The sequence below is a fragment of the Kogia breviceps genome, chromosome 1 (assembly GCF_026419965.1).
Source record: "Kogia breviceps isolate mKogBre1 chromosome 1, mKogBre1 haplotype 1, whole genome shotgun sequence".
NCBI lineage: Eukaryota > Metazoa > Chordata > Mammalia > Artiodactyla > Physeteridae > Kogia > Kogia breviceps.
In genome coordinates this window covers 154,967,196-154,983,781 of record NC_081310.1, presented here as the reverse complement: position 1 = coordinate 154,983,781, position 16,586 = coordinate 154,967,196, and the positions used below count along the sequence as shown (strand labels likewise).

The following is a 16,586-nucleotide window of genomic DNA, read 5'->3' as shown; positions in this document are numbered from 1 at the left end:
AGCAGTGGAGACAGACATAAGCAAATATATACACACATGCATGCATACAAGTTTTGATTGATGCTATAAAGAAAAAGAATAGAATTCTCTAAAGAGGACCCCAGGAGCTTAGTAAAGCCCACTCTGTGAAAGCAACATTTGAGCTAAGATCTGAAGAGTAAACAGGAGATGGCTTGGTGAAGAGTGACAGAAAGAGCATTGTAGCAAGAGGGGACAGCATGAGGTAGAAAAGCACTTGGCAAAGAAGAGGCCAAACTATTTTAGAGAGCAGTAAGATGGGGCTGGAGAGGTGGGGAGAAGCCAGATCACACAGGATACCAAATGCAATGTGAAGATCTTTGGGTTTTAGTTTAGCTGCAATGGAAATTGACTGGACCATCTTGAGCAAGGGAACCACATGAGCCATGAGAGTGGAAGCAATAAGACCCATTAGGAGGCTGTCACCACAGTCTGAAGAGACGAGCGAGGTTGACTAGAACTAAAGTGAAGGCAGTGCAGATGAGAGGAGTTTGGAGAGGAGTTTATTTGGGGTTAAAATGCAGAGGGCTTGGTGACTTATTGATGTAGAATGAAAGGGTAGAGAAGAGGGCAAGCAAAGCCCCTAGAGCTCCAGGTTGAGCAACTGGGTGGGTAGAAGTGCTATTTATGTGATGGGGAAAATGATAGGGAAGCTGCTTTGAGGACCTCATGGTCCAACATGCAGAAAGGACTTTAATTGCTTGAGTACCATGCTTGAGGTATATACAAAGTCTTACAGAAGCAGAAAGGAAGGAGCCTATGAATCTGGCTGGAATTAGAGGAAAAGGAATCACAGAAGGGGTGTCATTGGGGTTGGCTCCTGAAAGATGAGGTGTGTTTAACAGATTGAAAAGGGAAGACAGATCTTCTAGGAATAGGAACAGCATTTTAAAAATATATATAATAATGCCAGTCCTGCAAAGCGATTGAGAGGATTAAGTAAGATAATTTACATGGAAATACCTAAAACTTTAGTATTTGTGCTTTGGAATTTGTTGATGGTGTTTACACCATTGTCACGAAGCCATCCAACAGCCAGTGTTGTATGTGTACATCTCTCTAATTCTTCATTAATCAACAGGAGAATAAAACTGATTGGCTTCCCTGCCTCTTCCTAATACACCTGAGATATGTATACGGAATGATGAAACCCTGCAGGGCTAGTTACTGAAGGCTGCAAAAAAGGGAATTACCGCTGACCCTTGAACAATATGTTTTTGAACTGCATGAGTCACTTATAGAGTTTTTTTCGACGGTACTAGAGATCCCCACCTGGCTGAATTTCTGGATACGGAAGCATAGATATGGAGGAACCGTGGATACAGAGGGCCGACTATAAGTAATACATAGACTTTCAACTGCACAGAGGGTCAGTGCCCCGAGTCATTCAGGAATCAACTGTAATGTATAAGGCCAGCTGTTTTTAGGCTTGGCCTTTTAAATTATATTCCTTTACATTTTAAAGTACAGTTTATTTTGAAAATCCCATTCTCTCCATTTGTCTACATAACCCCTTAGCAGCCAGCGCAGGACCTAACATAAAAAGGTGCTCAACAAAAGTTAACTAAACAATATGAATTGGTAGGGCATTTATGGGGTGCCTCCTATTTTCCAGAGACTATATTAGTCTGAGAGCACAGAGATAGTTAAAGCAAAGGTCCTGTCCTCAAGAAAGTCATAGACTTAAATCTAGAGGAATAAAAACATATGCACACATACTCACACACAGCATGATAAATGTGTTCAAATAAATATATACAGTGTCTCTCCCACACCACCCCCACCAAATTCAGAAGTTAACAGAATACAGCCAAACCAAAATATTTTTCAATCCATAAGCATTTGCAGGCTTGAAATTGCCAAAGCAGAAACTTGAGGGTACAAAATCAGACTAAAACACAGTCAGTGGAATTCCTTGAAGTTACCCATAAATATTCGCTAAGCTTTCCCCAGTCCTACACCTAGTCATAAATCCCCCTGCTTCTTTTCAAGAACTTTTACATTTGATCAACGATGGAGGGTGATGTTGAAACCAGGCCATTTGGAATATTTGATTTTCATACATAGTTTTAAGATTTTAATTTCCACTCTGCAAGCCGGCTTGGATTTTCCCTACCCTGAAACAAATCAGGATTTCCAAGACATGAAAGCAGGCTCCAAGCACAGAAGGGCTTTCTGAATATTCAGCCTGGTTGCATTGCTCAGTCAGATCACATGTACAAACAACGTCTCACCTCATCTCGTTCCTGGGGGAGGATAGCCTAAAAACCTGGCAGCTAATGTGGTAAGAGAAAAATACTCAGCACTCAGGATGAATCAGTCAAAAAGAGGCAAGAGTCATTCATCAAAGAATAGAGGGACAGACTCAAAGATGTTGTAAAACATTTACCCAACCAATCTGAAACTAATTGGTCCCTCTACTTAATCTCTTTCTCCCCTCCTTGTCAAGCCAGTGTCCACAGAGCTGTATAGGGCTAGCTAGCTCTTAGCAGTAGAATGGATGATGTACACAGGATATTGCAAATATATCACAGAATCAGAGCATGTTAGAGCTGAAAGGGTCTTTGGAGTTCATTTAGCCTGGTTTGAAGAGTTAGCTCTAGGGGAGCAAGAAGAGCCCTGGACTTGGTCAGACTGGGACAGGGTTCTAGCCTCCACTCTTGTTATTTTCAAGCTATGAGCTCTTAGGGAACTCATTTCAACCTGTCTGAAAATTATATTCCTCATCTGTCAAAAGGGAAAAATGTCTTACTCACAGGGATTCCATGAGAGTACGATAATATAAGTAAATGCACCTTGGAAGTCCCACTGACCATATAAATAGGTGAGAAATAATAATTATTATTATTTACTTTTATTATTACAAAGAATCCAACAAATGCTACCTGAATCCAATCAGTAGTAATCGAGTAGTCTTAACTAAACCTTCGCCTAACTGACCTGATAGAATCAATAGTTTCCATTCATTTTGTAAAAGATGGAGTCACACCATAGTACAGAGGATGTCCAATGCTAGTGGATTGGCCCCTAGCATATCAGGAACCTATCTCCCCCCAGTTCAGTGATATGCTGATCAAAAATCAATGATAGGGGCTTCCCTGGTGGCGCAGTGGTTGAGAATCCGCCTGCCGATGCAGGAGACGCGGGTTCGTGCCCTGGTCCGGGAGGATCCCACATGCCGCGGAGCGGCTGGGCCTGTGAACCATGGCCGCTGAGCCTGCGCGTCCGCAGCCTGTGCTCCGCAATGGGAGAGGCCACAATAGTGAGAGGCCCGCATACTGCAAAAAAAAAAAAAAAAAAAAAAAAAAAAAAAAAAAAATCAATGATATTTGTTCCCATACTCTTTATTCTAATTTCTGAAAGCCATTATAAAAATTAATTAAATATCATGTAAACAAAAAAATATATGTTTTTATACAGATATTTGTTGTTTATATAAAAATACAGATGATCGCTATATAACAACTGTTTAAAGACAATGTGGTAAAAGACACTATCGTCAAATTAGTAGCGAGCAAAACCATTGTAAAAAACTAGAAGAAAATTATAAAAATCTAGAAGGCTTACACATTCAAGTTTCTTCAAAATATCCTTTATATCCTGCTTCACTTTAGAGAAACTGAAAATATTAGCGCTTATGAGCACACACATTCAAGAGAGTCGTCGGTGACTCTAATCAGTGGACCCATGGCCCTACTTTGAAAGATTGTCATGTGAATTTTGCATCAATATGATTCCCCTCTTAACTAAGTCTAATAACTAACCAACTCCCTGTCCTAACTGACTTGTAGGTAATTATTTGTTGTCATTTATATACCTGCCTATCTGCTGATTTATAGGAGCTCTGAATATAAATCATGTTTAACGTGAGTTCCTTGCCATTGAGGAACCTACACCCTGATTAAACACTAGTAAAATGTGAAATACTTATAGTTCAATCATGGACATCCGATTTAACTTACAATTATCCTCCAAGGACAATGGTACCAAAGAAAAGAGAGCTAGATTTTTTAAAATAGTTGGAGCATTATTGTTTCTATCTGACACTACCATAAACAGCCTGGCTTTGTCTGTGATCCCGTCAAATGTTTCAGGGATAATGTTTCCTTATTATCAATTCACCTTTAGTGCTTGGAACACACTAGGTTCTCAATTGGTATGAGCAATTGTCATGAAAGGTGTGAAGAAAGAGAAACATACACAGGACTCTGAGATGGGATTAATTAAGAGGGGGAAATCCAGGAGGCAGAAAGAGATTGAGCAAAGGACTAGGAGAGGGATGTGTCCTGGATCCATTTGTTCTTGTAAACATCTCTTGAGCACCTTCTTAGACATCATGACCTTTCTACACGTATGCCAGAACTGACCTGGCTTGTCCAGCCCAAACGATGGATTTTAAAATTTGAAGTAGTTGCCATCATTTGCAAATCAGTAGATTACATGTACAGATTAGCAGTTTTTCCTAAAATATCAGAAGGTCCAGCGACACCAGCATTCCCACATGGAAGCAATGGGCAGGCACTTTCCTGTATAGTGACATTTTCCTATAGATAAGACATGACTGCATATGTCATAGTCACCATGGCTCCCTGGTTGGCTTCACTCGTTAATGTTCCTGTGTGCCCCCTTGGCAGTTCTGGTGTTGATGCCTGACTATGTGCCCGGCACTGTGGTGATGCTGGGTCCCTACCCTGGAGGGGCTGCAGAATAACAGGAAGTGATCCAGGTGGCAGGTGATGTGAACCTCAACAAAGAAATGGCTATAGGAAAAGAAATATATGTATCCTAGACATATTTCAAAGCCTGAAATCATGGAAATCAGTGAAAGATCATATCTAGGGAAAGGAGAGGCAGAGTTAAAATAATTTCAGGGATTGTAGCCCAAAACACCAAGAGAAAGGTGACTAAAATGGGATAATTGGGGAAGAAATTAGAAGAGGAAGGAGAGGGGAAAGGGGGAAGGAGTCATGAAGGGAGGGAGAAAGGGAAGGAGGAAGGAGTCATGAAGGGAGGGAGAGAGGGAAGAAGAAAGTATTTAAGTGGCTACTCAACCAAGCATTTTCACATCAGCTGGTTTTAAGGGAAATATTATGATAAATTTTGGACATACTGAGTTTTGGAGCTAGCACAACTTCCAGGAATGGTTTCTGATGGGCAATAGCTAAGAAAACAGGAAATTCATCTCTTCAACAATTTTTAATCATAAAATCAATAATGATGAAAACATCTAATCTATATTGAACATGTACTCTATGCCAGTTACTATGCCAAACACTTCCTAGATATGAGCAGTCGTTTGCAATCTTCCCAACAATTGTGAGAGCTAGCAATAATAATAAAAACGATAAATAATAATTGCTAATAGTGAGTTCAGAGTCACCGTGCCAGATACTGTTCTAAAAGTTCATACATATATTAACTTATTTGATTTTGAGAACATCCTTGTGAGATAGGCATTTTGTCTACATTTTACAGATGAGGAAGCTAACATCAAGTGGAATTAGGTAAATTTCCCAAGATTACACAACTAGTGAGTCATGACGTTGGACTTCCCACCCAAGCCTGTCTGAATCGTAGTTTAAACACTGAGCCATTACAGTCTAACACTCTGTGCCAGGAAATATTTTGGGCACTAATGACTCAAATAATAAAAGAAGATAGGCAGTCTCTCCCCTCAAGGAACTCACAGTCTACAGGGAGAGGCAGACGAGCGCAAACACTGCAGGCTGATACTCACGACAATCTTAGAGATGACTGCGTACCAGGTGCTCTGAAAGCAAGAGGGAGGGGAGCTGAACCTGCCCAGTGGGAGGAGGGCAGGCAAGTAAGTCTTCACAAAATTGCAGCACAAGAAGCTGATTCTGGAAAGATGGAGACAAATTTGACAGGCGGGGAAGAGAGAAAAAAATGGAAAAGGGCATAGAAGTATGGAAGTTTAAACCTTCTTTGGGGAATATCAAAACGTTTTGGATGGCTGGGAATTTGTAAATGTGGAAAAATCAAGGAATATGAAATGTCAGAGCATGCAGAGCTAGACTGAAAGCCTTCAGTGTCATGCAAAGCAATGAAGGGATGTAGAAAGCTAATATTTCTTGTGAGCACTGTTATGCACAAGGTGTGCATTTTTTTCCTGTAGGTAATGGGGAGAAATTGAAAGAGTAACATGCTCAGATCTGTAACAGAAAAAATGTCCCTCTCAGGCAACCAGGTAGACACTGGATTGTAAAATGCCTAGACATTTAGAGAGGGTGTATTTAAGAGACTGCAGCGATAGCCTGGGTGAAAAAGGATGAATCCAGAGGGTACAGAAAAAAGGGTAAACTAAAGAGAAATTTCAGAATTCTTTTGCAAGGGTAATGTATCCTCTGGCTTTCAATTAATCATTTAAATCATAATATGGTGGGATAACTTCCACAAATTCAATTCATTCTGGCTATGTTGAATTAACTTGTTGTACTCAACCACAAGGAAAGTTGCTATTTTTGCCTCTTTATATTTATAACCATGATCATGCTATTTCCACAAAGGATTTGAGGTGCCTGGAAGATCACTAAATGAAATGCAGTCTCTGACAAGTGGATCCTTACTGAAAGAACTGATCTGGAAGCAGAAGTTAGACTCTCCTGTCAAATGAGACAAGTTCAAGTTGAAGATATCAAGAAACATCCTCTACATCAGCTCGAGACTCCAAGTTACTGTCCCTTCCTGTGTCTGGAGAAACAAATGGTGAGAAAGTGTCCAGTTTGCTCTACTGCTAAATTGAGTGTTTCACTAGGAAAAAGAGGAAACGTTGAAAGCAGTGATGAGTTTCAAACAGCACTTGCACACCCTTTCCTGAAGACACTTAAAATTATATAAGAAGATGTGTAAATAAATCAAAACTTTAAACAAGACAATACCTTAATCCTAAAACAGATGAATTTTTAGGAATGTGAAGCATATATATATATCACGTTTGTGCACAGAGTATTTTTGACCTCTTAATCTCACTTAATTCTTTTTAAAACAACCTACAAAAGAGTCTGGGAAAGAATTATTATCTCTGTTTCACAGATGAAAAAAGCTAAAGGTCAGAGCTTGAAAATGGCTTCCTCAGATTTGCACAACTTTTGTTGTTAGTGACAGAATTAGGTTGAACATCAATTTCACTAATACTAATTTTAAGGAAAATGGAGTAGGATAAAAATAGTAGGAATATTTAGAGTGGTCACTATGTCTCAGACACTATGCTATGTACATTATATGCATTATCATATTTAATTCTCAAAGCACCCCATGATAGAGGCAGTACCACTATTTCCATTTTACAGATGAGGAAACTGAGGCCAGAGAAAATGATTAAATCAAGGTCACACATGTAATTATTGGTGGACCAAACCCAGACATCTTGTGTCAAATCTAGCTCTTAACAAAACAAACATCTATTTAAATCTCTCCTCTGCAATTAACTGTCTAGCCCTGGCCAAATTATTGCATTGTTGGACCCTCTGTTAAACAAAATTATGTGTTTGCATCTGTGTGTGTATATGTATTTGTGTATGTGTGTCCTGGTTCCACATCATAGTCTTTGTAGGTCACCAGTAAACATTATTTCTCCCTGTTTCAACCATAATACATTGTCACTAGACATCTTTATGACAGAAATAACCGTATTAGTTAATCTAACACGAAACAGCAGCATTTCTATTGATAGTGGGAACAAAAAGAACTATACCATAAACTCATCTTATAGTCATATTTGACTGCTAATCTCAAAGCTTTCTCCCAGTTCTTAGGGTAGAATTAAATTTCCTTTTTAGTAGGAAACAAAAACTAAAAAACATAAAATTAATTGTCTTGCCATCAAAAGCCCATTTGTTATGGAATTCCCAAATGACTTAGGCACATGAAATCTGAGTTATTTAGTAATATATAGTTTAAATAAGTAAAATCTTGTTAATCAAAGATGGGTCCCAGAAAAGTCTCCTCTAAACACTGCAGGCTTTAGAACCTTGAAATGGAGGCACTTGAATTTGAAACTATGCCATATTTGAAAGTCAGATCTCGAGTCTCATGGATTCCAACCCTTTCAGGTAAAAGTATCCCTTTTTAAACATAAAAGAATTTGTGGATCTACCCCCTGCCATAATGAGAAAAGTAGTGATATTAGTTTACGTTAATTTTTAAAACTATGGTTATAAAGGTAGCTATGTATTCACTCGTGCATAATTTGTAATTTATTAATCCTAACAGTATAATACACTTCTGTAAAAAACAATAATACTTTGAGATGCTAGACATTTTTTTAGCATACAGATTCTTGTGCTCATGAGTCCCTTTCAAAAAAATCTATAGCCTCTCACAGGGATCCACAGGGTGGAAACCATTGTTCTAAAATATTAGGATTAGAAGGGACATTTAATGTTATATAAACTATCTCCATACCTAATAAATGCATCCCAGCTTCAACATTTTTAATGCTAGGAATGTGTTATCTGTTTGAACACACTCAAAGACCTGGGAGGGAGGAAGCTGGAGTAGGGGAGGTGTGGCCAAAGAGACAGGGATGTGCTAAGTACCTCACAGAGTAGTTGATCTATGCTGCTTTAACGTCTCACATCCCCTGTATCAGTCAGGGTCTCCTCAGGAAAATCAAAGCCATAGTAGTGATTTCAAATAGTGGGTGGTGGGTAGAGGGTGGGAGTAATGCAAGCACCTCATTGCAAAAGCATTTGAAGGCAAAGGAAGTCAAGGGAGGCAGTGTGATAAATAACGACAGAGATTAGTTTCTACCACCTACAGAGCTGGAGGCACAGAAGGAAGGAGGTGATACTACCAGAGCCTAGGAGCACTCACTGCAGACTGAGCAGCTGCTGAGCAAGCTGGCAGCCACTGCTCCTGCTGCTATAGCTGCCACTACCTGACCACCTGATGCCCATACCCCTGAAACCCCTCGCCTCTGGCAGTCACCGGCCATCACCCACCAGATCTACTTCTGCTAGATCTACTAAAGGCAGCTGCAGGACATAGACACCCATTTCTCCCAGGGAGAAAACCAGAAGCAGAAACTAAAGAACAATGACCTTCCTCCATACCTTCCTCCTTTCTCCATTTCTACCCCTGCTTTATAGTCTAATTCCTCCCGCTGGTTAAATAGGCAGGGAAGCCAGTCATCAAGGGAGTAGGTCAAGTGTAACTTGCAGAAGTCTGGCCTTCTGCAACCCAGATCCACTCTCACCCTTTTAGTCATATTCAACTTCTATCAATAGCAGAATCGATTCTACCTAATATGATGAACCTCTTTCTAATACAAATAACCTCTCATCTTTTTCAAAAAATAGATGAGTTAAAGCCTTGTCAACTACCATATCCATGAGTCAATTCCATGGAAATTCAGTAACCTTAAAACTAAATAGAAAGACAACTACCATCAATACTCCTCATATAAAATATTATAAAATATTAAAAGGGAAAGACCAAAAAAAAGAAATAATTGGTATATACACACACAAACATACACACAGACACACATCAAATGCAAGAAAAAACATAGATAAAGCTGCTTCAATCTTTGTTTCTATAATGGGTCATTTAGTCCATGTTTGATATTTATCTCCATTCCTTTGCTCTTGACAAGCACTCAGATGGAGAGACTCAAAGCTCACCTATTGTTATTTCCCATCACGGTCAGCCCTCCTAAATCTTGGTGTAGCACCTTCTAGCACTAGCCCTGAAAAATGAGAGGAAATGGTAAACACCATTCTCAATTTAGATAACTGTGACTTTGACATTCAATAAATATATGACTTTATAAACCATGTATCCTTGGTTTCTCTGTATCTACTATTCTCTATTCATGGATTCAGTCAACAATAGATCATGTAGTACTGCAGTATTTACTATTGAAAACAATTTGCTTATAAGTGGACCTGCACAGTTCAAGCCTGTGTTATTCAGGGGTCAACTGTATTTTTACTTCTTCTTCTCCCTTATTTTGTGATACTCATATTTTACCTCTGCATACATTAAAACTTCACAATACACTATTACGTTTTTTATTTTAAATAATCAGTGTTCTCTTAAAGATAATTTTTTAAATGGGAAAAAAATATTTTCTACTTACCCAGCATTTCCAATGCTGTTCTTTAATCTTGTAGATCTCCGTTTCCGTCTGGTGTCATCTGCCTTCAGATTGAACAACTTCCTCTAACATTTTTCATCATGCAGGCCTACAAGTAATATTTTCTGTCATATGAAAATCAATGAATTTGCTAAAGTTGCAGGATACAAAATTAATACAAAGAAATCTCTTGCATTCCTATATACTAACAATGAAAGATAAGAAACAGAAATTAAGGAAACAATCCCGTTTACCATTGCAACAAAAAGAATAAAATACCTAAGAATAAACCTACCTAAGGAGGCAAAAGACCTGTACACAGACAACTATAAAACACTGATGAAAGAAATCAAAGATGATGGAAACAGATGGAGACATATACCATGTTCTTGGATTGGAAGAATCAACATAGTGAAAATGACTATACCACCCAAATATATCTACAGATTCAATGTAATCCCTATCAAATTACCAGTGGAATTTTTCAAATAATTAGAACAAAAATTTTACAATTGTATGGAAACACAAATGACCTCAAAGAACCAAAGCAATCCTGAGAAAGAAAAATGGAGCTGGAGGATTCAGGCTCCCTGACTTCAGACTACACTACAAAGCTGCAGTAATCAAGACAGTATGGTACCGGCCCAAAAAGAGAAATATAGATCAATGGTACAGAATAGAAAGCCGAGAGATAAACCCACGCACCTATGGTCCCCTAATCTATGAAAAAGGAGGCAAGAATATACAATGGAGAAAAGACAATCTCTTCAATAAGTGGTGTTGGGAAAACTGGACAGCTACATGTAAAAGAATGAAATTAGAACACCCCCTAACACCACACACAAAAATAAACTCAAAATGGATTAAAGACCTAAATGTAAGGCTGGACACTATAAAACTCTTAAAGGAAAACATAGGAAAAACACTCTTCGACATAAATCACAGCAAGATTTTTTGACCCACCTCCTAGAGTAATGAAAATAAAAACAAATGGAAAAAATAAGCAAACGGGACCTAATGAAACTTAAAAGCTTTTGCACGGCAAAGGAAACCATAAACAAGACAAAAAGATAACCCTCAGAATGGGAGAAACTATTTGCAAATGAAGCAATTGACAAAGGATTAATCTCCAAAATATACAAGCAGCTCATGCAGTTCAAAATCAAAAACAAAAAAAACAATGCCCAATCAAAAAATGGGTGGAAGACCTAAATAGACATTTCTCCAAAGAAGACATGAAGATGGCCAAGAGGCAAATGAAAAGATGCTCAACATCACTAATTAGAGAAATACAAATCAAAACTACAATGAGACATCACCTCACACCAGTCAGAATGGCCATCATCAAAAAAATCTACAAACAATAAATGCTGCAGAGGGTGTGGTAAAATGGGAACCCTCCTGCACTGTTGGTGGGAATGTAAATTGATACAACCACTATGGAGAACAGTATGGAGATTCCTTAAAAAACTAAAAATAGAACTACCATATGACCCAGCAATCCCACTACTGGGCATATACCCTGAGAAAACCATAATTCAAAAAGAGTCATGTACCCCAGTGTTCACTGCAGTTCTATTTACAATAGTCAGGACATGGAAACAACCTAAATGTCCATCAACAGAGGAATAGATAAAGATGTGGTATATACATGCAATGGAATATTACTCAGCCATAAAAAGGAATGAAATTGGGTCATTTGTAAAGATGTGGATGGACCTAGACTCTGTCATATAGAGTGAAGTCAGAAAGAGAAAAACAAATATCATATATTAACACGTATATGTGGAATCTAAAAAAATGGTACAGATGAACCTATTTCCAGGGCAGGAATAGAGATGCAAACATAGAGAATGGACATGTAGACACAGGCCTGGAAGGAGAGGGTGGGATGAATTGGGAGACTAGGATTGACATATATACACTACTATGGGTAAATAGATAGCTAGTGGGAACCTTCTGTGCAGCACAGGGAGCTCAGCTCAGTGCTCTGTGATGACCTAGATGGGTGGCATGGGGAGAGGTCCAAGAGGGAGGATATATATATACATATAAATATACATACAACTGATTCACTTCATTGTTCAGCAGAAACTAACACAACATTGTAAAGCAACTATAGCCCAATAAAAAAAAAAAAGTAAAGTTAAAAGAAAGAACAGGGGCTTCCCTGGCAGAGCAGTGGTTAAGAATCTGCCTGCCAACGCAGGGGACATGGGTTCAAGCCCTGGTCCAGGAAGATCCCACATGCCATAGAGCAACTAAGTCTCTGGGCCACAACTACTGAGCCTGCTCTCTACAGCCCATGAGCCACAACTACTGGGCCCACGTGTGACAACTACTGAAGCCCATGCACCTAGAGCCTGTGCTCCGCAACAAAGAGAAGCCACTGCAATAAGTCCGTGCACAGCAACAAAGAGTAGCCCCTGCTCACCATAACTAGAGAAAGACTGCACACAGCAACGAAGATCCAGGCAGCCAAAAATAAATAAATAAATAAATAAATAAATGTATTTATTTTGCTTTTCAGTTTTGCAAGTTGTTTACTCTCTCTATTAGAGCCTGTAACATTTTAATCATAATTATTTTTAAATTTCCAATCTGATCACTTGAAAATCTCTGCCATAACTGAGTCTGGTTCTGCTGTTTGCTTTCTCTCTTCTTACTGTGTTTTTCTGCCTTTTAATGTCTCTTCTAATTTTTTGTTGATAACCAGACATGATGGATCAAGTAAAAAGAAATGAAATAAGTAGGCCTTTAGCGTGAGATTTAATGTGTATCTGGCTAGGAGTTAGACTGTGTTTAATATTTGCTGTAGCTGTAGATATCAAAGGCTAAAATTTCCTCTGATGTCTGTTTCTGTCTCCCTCGTTTTGGATTTCCTCAGAGACTCCTTCTTAAATAGAGTCTGAGGCTTACAATTCTTTTAGCTGTAATCCTCTTTTATTACACAGTAGCCCAATTAACATGGTGGTAAGTGGTACAGGCTCCAGCAGCAGGCTTCTGCTTCTGGTTTGCTTCTCCCAGTAAGCTGGATTATTTGTATTCACCTATCTCTCCAAATTTTCAGGGTGGCAGCTTACCTTGTGACCTCAATTCTCTCATCAATCTAAGACAAGTTGTTGATTTTCAGTTTGTTCAGCTTTTTTCTTATAAAATGGGAGTAATGACTTCCAAGATCTTTACGTATCAGACCAGATACTGGAAGTCTCATTGCCTCCCATTTATGAAGGATAATTTTTTTCCTGGATATAGTAATTTAGTTTGACAACTTTTTTTTACTTTTAGCATATTAAAGGAATTGTTCCATTGTCTTCTGTCTTGAACTGTTCCTGACAAGAATTTGGTAGTCATTCTATTTGAAAATAATGAGTCTTTTCCTCTAGCTGCTTTTATTTTCTCTTTATTGCCAGTTTTCAGCAATTTGACTAACATGTGCCTTGGTGGTTTTTCCATTCATGTGTTTACCCTGTTGAAATTATTGGAAAAATTTTGACATTTATTTCTTTAAATAATTTTTCCACCACCACTTACCATACTGTCAGTCCCTAATTATATGAATATTAAATTACTTTATGCTTTCTCAATGTCACTGAAGCTCTGTTTATTTTACTTCTTATGGCTTTTTTCTCTATGTGCTCTCACTTGGATAGTTTTAAGCTTGCTAATCTCTTATTCTGTTATTAAGCCCATTCATTAGATATTTTATTTACAATATTTCATTTTTCATCTCTCAAACTTCTACTTAATTCTCTTTATATCTTTTATTTCTTGACTTGCATATTTATATTATTCTTTAAATCCTTGAAAATATTTATAATAGCTTTAGAGTCTGTCTGCTAATTCCATCATTTCTGTAACTTCTGCGCTTATTTCTACAGATTGACTTTTCTTCCAGTTATGGGTGACATTTTTTGTTACTTTGCACATCTATTAAAATTTTATTGGATGCTGGACACTATAAGCCTTACATTGTTAAATATTTGGCTCTTATTGTCTCCCTTTAAAGAGTGTGACAGTTTGTGTTGTCAGGCATTTAATTTGTTTGTGAATCAGCTTGACGCTTTCAAACTTTATTTTTAAACTTTGTTAGGGCAAGTGCAGAGTACTCAGCTACTATGGCATAAACCTTCTTGGGTCTCTACATAATGGCCTAGATATTCAATAAGGTCTCTGCACTCTGGCATTTAGAACTCCCAGCCCTTTGAGGGCTCTACAAATTGTTTGGCTTATACCTCCTTGGTACATAATTTTTACCAGATACTTGTTCTTTGCTTGACCTCAGAGAGTCTCACTCTGCACATGCACAGGATAGTATTCAGCCAGACTCAAAAGGACCCCTGTGCATTTTACCGGATCTCTTTCTGGGCTTACTTCCCTCTTCTATGGTACTCAGCCCTGCAATTCAAGTTGCTTAGCCCTCCCCCAAACATCTATCTGTTTCCTCAACTCAGTGAACCTGTGAAGCTTTTGCTTGGGTCCCCCTCCCTGTCCCACATTTCAGAGAATGCCTCCAGTCTGAAAGCTGAAATGATTGTGGGGTTAGCCTCATTTGTTTATCTTCTCTCATGAAGCACAATTCCATGTTGTGCAATGTCTGAAAACAGAAGAATCACGTATATTGTTCAGTTTCTCTAGTTGTTTATGACCAGTGAACTAGTCTATTATAAATACTTTTAGCATTTCATTCTAGCAAAAAGTATATAGGTAATTCCACATGTTCTTTTATGCATAAATGTAACAAACAGCTATTAAATACCTAACAAGTTCCTGGCGCTGTTCTCCAGGAAAAAGCAGAATGGTAACCTGGGAAAAAGTCTAACATCTGGAGTCAAGAGATCTGGGTTTCAGTCTAGGTTCACTATATGCTCACTTTGTGACAAGTTATTTAAACCTCTCTGAGTCTCATTTCCTTACTTTTAGAGCAGTATAATGTTATGCCTACTTTGCAGGAATACTGGTAAGGCTACATATATTGTATGTAGAACAACTGGCCAATTCCTGGCACATAGCCTGAACCTGATTGATTGCAATTATTATTTTTATCATATATGCTATGGAAAGAATTGAAGGTACAATAAATCAGCAGACTGGGGTGAAAGAAATGCCTCCACTGGAGGCTAATAATAACACTATGCCTGAAAGTAAAGGCATAAACTGGGAGACATCCAAGAGAAAGAAAGAACAATGAAAACTGAGAGCTTAAAGAAATAAACTTTCCCTCTCTGGTTAAGTAAGGGAGAGTCTCATAGTATGCAACCTGAGAATTTCAGAATAAGTAATACAGGCACACTCAGGCACTGAAAGGCAGACCAGCAGCTACTGATAAAGAAACTGGATTCCTTAAAGGTAGAAGATGGAGCACCAGAAATGATGGGATCTCTGTATCAAGAAAGTAACTGTAGCATAGATGAAGATTGATGGGAAAATGCCCTCAGTGTCACTCTCCATAAATTGGGGGGAGAGCCACAGGTAATCTGAGATTTCACGACATGTGAATAGAAGATTTTGCCAACTTTATGGGCCAAACATGAAAATAATAGTGTTTCCAGTTCATCAAACTTAGTAGCAAAATCCTTTGATTTGAGTATGTGTTCTATTTTTCAGAACTAGTTAGGAGAGCTGCAAGAAAAGATTGAGGGTGAAGGAGGGGCAAATGTTAAATCATAAACAATCCACGCTACTAATTAACAGGAGATTGAAATGAAAGAATGAATGTTGTGGGTATTAAGCTTTACATCAGGCCATTTCCCAACTTACACCAAAATTTACTTTTTGTGCTTTCCACTTCAACATTATTTTTCAAAGTAACCTTAGCAAAAATGTGTTCAAATAAATTAACATTGTGTTAACTTCCTTGTGTTCAGATTTCTCTCCTCTAATAGGATGTAAAGGCCTTGAATTGAATCAATGATGACTTATTTTTCTTTATATCATACCATCATCAAATGCTGATATGTTGGCCTTTAATAGATTCTCAATAAGTATTTCAAGTATTAAAGTTTGAATGAATTAATGAAGGGAAAGAAAATCAAAATTTCTGACATAATTAGCAAGAAAAAAAATTATGAAAGGTGACTTTTTCAAATGGAGCAGACCGTTGAGCAATCAGAACTCTGATGCTTATTAAAGTTGGGACACATTTTTGTACAAAGCTTTTAGACAAATCATCTCCCTCTCCCTTCCCTCACCCAAATTAGCCATAGAAACTACAAACAGTCATGGTTACTTTGAGAAGAACTCTCAGAGGCACTAACAGCAGGAAATAAACTAGGACAATCTGTGGGATGAAACCTTGATGAAATTTGGGACATTTTATATAACATTCTCATTTTGGTTGGTTTTGACTTTATTAAATTAAAATTTTTAAAACACAAGGCAATACCAATGAATACATTGAGGCATAAATAGGCCATGTTAAATGATATTCTATAAGGGAATCTGTTTATGTGATTTTGTCCTCCAACTT

General features: G+C 38.1%; 1 long non-coding RNA gene across 1 annotated transcript in view; it reads right to left on the bottom strand.

The window, feature by feature from the left end:
* Positions 1–16,586, bottom strand: part of LOC136792042 (uncharacterized) — a 346,949-nt gene that overhangs the window by 96,085 nt on the left and 234,278 nt on the right. Inside the window, exon 2 of the long non-coding RNA XR_010835189.1 lies at positions 10,121–10,226. This is a non-coding gene — a long non-coding RNA (uncharacterized lncRNA). The remainder of the gene's footprint in view (positions 1–10,120; positions 10,227–16,586) is intronic.